Here is a 6000-nt window from a genome sequence, read left to right as displayed (position 1 = left end):
CCTCCTTGGAGGCTTACCGCCCCCTTTTGTTGCCCTTGTTGTTGTAGCCTTGTTGTGCTTATTATTGTTGTTGATGTCACTCGTTGTTGGATAGGCCAAAGAAATGGGGGGGAGAGACAGAGGGGGAGAGAAAGACAGACACCTGCAGACCTGCTTCAGCTCCTGTGAAGTGATTCCCCTACAGGTGGGGAGCAGGGGACTCAAACCGGCATCCTGTGTCTTGCGCCACTTAACCCGCTGCACTACCGCCCGACCCCCCATTAAAAAAATATATATATTTATTTATTTTCCCTTTTGTTGCCCTTTTTTTTTTTTTTTGTAATTATTGTTGTTGTTGATGTCGTTGATGCTGGATAGGGCACAGAGAAATGGAGAGAGGAAGGGAAGATGGCGGTGGGGAAACCTGCAGACTTGCTTCACCTCCTATGAAGCGATTCCCCTGCAGGTGGGGAACCGGGGGCTCCAACCAGGATCCTTATGCAGGTCCTTGCGCTTTGCGCCACGTGTGCTTAACCCGCTGTGCTACTGCCGACTCACTCGTGTTACCATTTTATTTATTTATTTATTTATTTATTTATTTATTTATTTATTTATTTATGTATTTATTTATTTATTTTTCCTCCAGGGTTATTGCTGGGGCTCAGTGCCTGCACCATGAATCCACTGCTCCTGGAGGCCATTTTTCCCCCTTTTGTTGCCCTTGTTGTAGTTATTATTGTTGTTGTTGATGTCGTTGGTTGTTGGATAGGACAGAGAGAAATGGAGAGAGGAGGGGAAGACAGAGAGAGGGAGAGAAAGATAAGACACCTGCAGACCTGCTTCACCGCCTGTGAAGCGACTCCCCTGCAGGTGGGGGTGGGGAGGCTGGAACCTGGATCCTTATACTGGTCCTTGCGCTTAACCTGCTGCACCACCGCCGGACCCCCATGTTCCCTTTTTTAAAGTGGCAGAAAATTATGCTTAGAAATTCCGGTTATGGGTGGAGGGTAGATAGCATAATGGTTATGCAAACAGACTCTCATGCCTGAGGCTCCAACATCCCAGGTTCAATCCCCCGCACCACCATAAGCCAGAACTGAACAGTGTTCTGGTAAAAACAAAAAACAAACCAAAAAAAAAAAAAAAAAGAAATTCCAGTTATGTGGAATTTGGACTCTCAAGCATGAGGTCCTGAGTTCAATCCTTTGCACTGCATATGCCAGAGTGAGACTTTGGTTCTCTCTCCCTCTCCTTCTATCTCATTAGTAATTTCCCCTTCTTCTTCTAGCATTTGCCCAGTAATTTCCCCTCACCAGACTTATCATAGTGAAGTCTATGAGTCCACCATTCCTAGAGGCCTTTTCTTTTCTTTTTTTTTTTAAATAAAGATAAAGAGAAATTGAGAAGGGTTGATAGAGAGGGAAGAAGAGAGACCCCCTGAAGCACTGCTTCACACCTGTGAAACTTCTCCTCTGCAGGTGGGGACAAGGGACTTAAACCTAGGTCCCTGTTACTGTGCTGTGTGTGCTTTACCAGGTGCACCACCATCTGATCTCTAAAATCTTTATTTATCTGTTTATTTTATAGATACAGAAACTGAGAGGGAGATAAAGAGAGAGGGAGAGATATCTGTATCACTGCCTCACCACTCATGAAACTTCCTCTCTACAGGTGGAGACTGGGGCCTTAAACCCAGGTGCTTGGGCATGATGACATATGTGCTCAATGGAGGGCACCACTGCCCAGCAACCCCTCCTTTCTTTATTTAAAACATTTAATTTAGGATAAGGAAGATAGTATAATGGTTACTCAAAAAGGTTTTCATACCTAAGGCTCCAAGGCCCTAGGTTCAATTCCCCATACCACCTTAAACCAGAGCCAAGCAGTGCTTTGGTAAAATAAATAAATAAATTTATTTGATAGAGACAGAGAAATCAAGAGGGAAGGAGGAGTTAGGGAGACATCTGCAGTACTGCTTCACCACTTGCAAAGCTTCCCCTTGTTTGAACCCTAATCTTTGCACATTGGAATATGTGCCCTCAACAGGGTATACCACTGCCTGCCCTCCCCACCCCTTTTAAAAATAAACTCTGGGGAGTCAGGCGTAGCTCAGCGGGTTAAGCGCAGGTGGCGCAAAGCACAAAGATCGGCATAAGGATCCCGGTTCGAGCCCCCGGCTCCCCACCTGCAGGGGAGTCACTTCACAGGTGGTGAAGCAGGTCTGCAGGTGTCTTTCTTTCTCTCCCCCTCTCTGTCTTCCCCTCCTCTCTCCATTTCTCTCTGTCCTATCCAACAACAACGACAGCAATAACAACAACAACGATAAACAACAAGGGCAACAAAAGGGAAAATAAATAAATAAATGTAAAAAAATTATTAAAAATAAATAAATAAATAAATTCTGGTCCTGTTATTTGCCAAGAGCCAACACTAGGAACCAGGATATGCAAACTCTAGTTGTTTTCACCCCTTCCCCCAGTACTCCAGGCTCCAACCCTCTCTTTCCCTGGTATGAACTGAAAATAAGCTCACCTCTAACTACCTAGTCCTTGCTCCTCTAGGGACTGACTTTAGCACCCTGGAGCCAGATCTGCACCCTCTGGTCTCTGTTCAAAGGCCCCAAGTCCCTGGACTGCTTTCCTGCTCTCCCTCCCCACACAAATGGAGAATGACCTGCCAGTACCAATAGAGCCATTCTGCTAGGACATCTGTGAACTGCTTCCACATTGGGCTGTGTGGCCTGGGGCCTGAAGGCTTTAGCCCCTACCTACCACAAAGGTGGTTCCAAATGGTAGTGGCCCCTAGGACCCTGTTAGAGATGCAGATACCCTAAACCTGTTGAATTAGAACTTGCTACTTACTGGGGCTTCCAGATGCATTGTTTGTACATTCAAGTCTGGAAAACACTAAGTTAGATTCCCAGGGGAAGGTGGCTTATGCTGCCTGGTGTAACTGACCCGTAGCAGCCAGCCCCTGGCTTGGTTGTTAGGGGCAGCTGTGGGCTGGTTGATGATGTTATTGTAAGAAGAACTTGGATATTAAATTGCAACCAAGACCTGGGAGATTACTACCACAAAGGGAATCCTGGCTGTTTTATTGCAGGTAGCATCTGTATAGTGGACTCAGTAACAGGCCCAAGAGATTTAGTTGCAGAAAGAATTTAGAAGCTTTATTGCCAACTCGAAACAGGCTGTTAGGAGCCATCACTATAGATATGAATGGAGAGGACACTTGGCTTTTGCTAAAATGGAAAATAGTTAAGAGATGTTTATAGTACTACAACTATATGTTTATATTTATAATGGGTCTGGCCACCTGAAAGTAACAATGAATTCACTGGAAAACCTTTTTATTTATTTACTTATTTATTTATTTTAAAAATGTTTTTGTGAACTTTTAAAAATTAATTTATTTGTTATTAGATAGAGACAGAGAGAAATTGAGAGAGAAGGGGGAGATAGAGAGGAAGAGAGACAGAGAGACACCTGCAGAACTGCTTCACCGCCTGTGAAGTGACTCCCCTGCAGGTGGGGAGCCTGGGGCTTGAACCGGGATCCTAACCGGTCCTTGCGCTTTGTGCCATGTGCGTTTAACCCACTGCGCTACCGCCGGACTCCCATTTATTTATTTTAATTTTTATTATCTTTATTTATTTATTGGATAAAGAAAGCCAGAAATCAAGAGAGAAGAGGAAGGGATAGAGAGGAAGAGAGACAGAGAGACACCTGCAGCACTGCTTCACCACTCATGAAGCTTTCCCCCTGCAGGTGGAGACCGGGGACTCGAACCTGGGTCCTTGCGCATTGTAACATGCGCTCAACCAGGCACGCCACCACCCGGCCCCTGAAAAACCTTTTTTTTAAAAAAAAATATTTTATTTATTTATTTATTTATTTATTTATTTATTTATTTATGAGAAACATAGGAGGAGAGAGAAAGAGCCAGACATCACTCTGGTACATGTGCTGCTGGGGCTTGAACTCAGGACCTCATGCTTGAGAGTCCGATGCATTATCAACTGCGCCACCTCCCGGACCACTGAAAAACCTTTTTAATTGCTTAAACATTTTATTTACTTTAATGAAAGTGGGCAGCAGGAGAGATAGTATAGTGGTTATGGAAAAAGGCTTTCATGTCTAAGGGTCTGAGGTCCCAGGTTTTATCCCTAGCATCACCATAAGCCAGAGCTGAGCAGAGCAGTGCTCTGGTAGGTGTCTAGCTTGCCCATCACCCCCCTCTCTCATATATATATATACATATATATATATGGAATTAATTTACTAGAGCACTGCTCAGCTCCAGCTTAACTCTGGCTTATGGTGGTATGCTATCTCTCCCACCCAGCTTCTTCATTCTTTTCTCAAGATAAGACAGAGAGACAGAGGAAGATAGAATGGAAGAGAAAACAGAAAAGACACCCAAGCACAGCCCTACCACTTCTGAAACTATTTATGTGCTTGCCTGGGGCTCGAACCTGGGTCCTTGAGCCTGGTAGCATGTGTGATCTAGTGTTTGAACCACCAGTCAGGTTCCCTTGCTGAAAAAAATTTCAAGACCAGTGACAAGATTCTATCCAAACAACAATGAAGAACAACAAAGAAAAGCCTCCCCTGGCAGGACCTGCGCTGTTGTTTCAAGCAGGAATGCACTGCAGAGTAAACACCAGCTGGAACCCAGTTGCTCTGTTGCAACAAGTTAGGATTTGCTACTGAAACAAACCTGCAAGTCTGCGGCTGAGGGCATGCAAGGCTTTTATTGCAACAGGACCTCCCATAGTGGGTAGCTAGCAGTGACTGTGGACAGGGCCAGAGGGACTCCTATACAAGGGGGAATTCTGCCCAGAGACTGCACTGTTACAAAGGCAAGACTTGTGAAATGCACCCCAACGGGCAGAGGAAACAAACTGATGCTGAGTTGGTAAGGCCACTATAGGTCTCTTTTGACAGGCAGCTAAGGGCAAGTCTCTGCTGTTGCCCCAACATTAGTGTTATCCCCTCTTATATTGAGGAAGCTGAGTTGGAGTTCAGGATTTTCCTCAGTTCTCAGGGCTGGTGAACAAGGCAGGATGAAGAACTGGGCTCTGCTGTATCTCTACTTCCTTACAAGAAGACTGCATGTGTTTTGAAGTAGGATCAAGAAAAATATGGGAAGAAAATGCACTTTACCTATCCAGGCCTCTAATATTTCAATGCAAGCATTTTAAGGACCTGGATATGCTATTTTGTTTCAAAAATCTTTTATTTTTATTATTTTAAGGAAAGACATGGAGAGCCCAGAGCATTTTTTCAGCTCTGGTTTATAGTGGTGCTAGGGATTAAACCTGAGATCTCAGAGGCTCAGGCATGAGAGTCTTTTGCAGAACCATTATGTCATTGGCCCCAGTTCACTATAAAGTCTTGTGGCTTCATAGAAAGCAACCTCAGTTCAGGTTTTGACTATACTATTTCTGAGTAGACAATTTAAAAATCAAATGTAGTCTCTCAGAATCCAGCAAAACCACACTTACTCTTTTTTTTAAATATTTATTTCCTTTTTGTTGCTCTTGTTTTTATTGTTGTAGTTATTATTGATGTCGTCGTTGTTGGATAGGACAGAGAAATGGAGAGAGGAGGGTAAGAAAGGGAGGGGGAGAGAAAGATAAGACACCTGTAGACCTGCTTCACCACCTGCAAAGCGACGCCCCTGCAGGTGGGGAGCCGGGGCCTCGAAACCTGGATCCTCACACAGATCCTTGCGCTTTGTGCCACCTGCGCTTAACCCGCTGCGCTACCAATCGACTCCCAAACCTCACTTACACTTTAAGGAACAGCTTAAAGTCAATGCTTCTGCCTTCCCAGATGCCCACCCACCTCCCACCCCAAGAGAGCTGATCTGTATGTAGATCTTCACTATTGACTGGTGGTTTAGGATTTATTGGCATTCTACTGTCTTTCCCTTCACTAGAACTAAGTCTTATTATCATTATTATTTTAAGATTTATTAACAAGTGAGAGACACTCCCAGAACATCACTCTGGTACGT

The sequence above is a fragment of the Erinaceus europaeus genome, chromosome 11 (genome assembly GCF_950295315.1).
Source record: "Erinaceus europaeus chromosome 11, mEriEur2.1, whole genome shotgun sequence".
NCBI lineage: Eukaryota > Metazoa > Chordata > Mammalia > Eulipotyphla > Erinaceidae > Erinaceus > Erinaceus europaeus.
Note: the sequence above shows the minus strand (reverse complement) of the source record.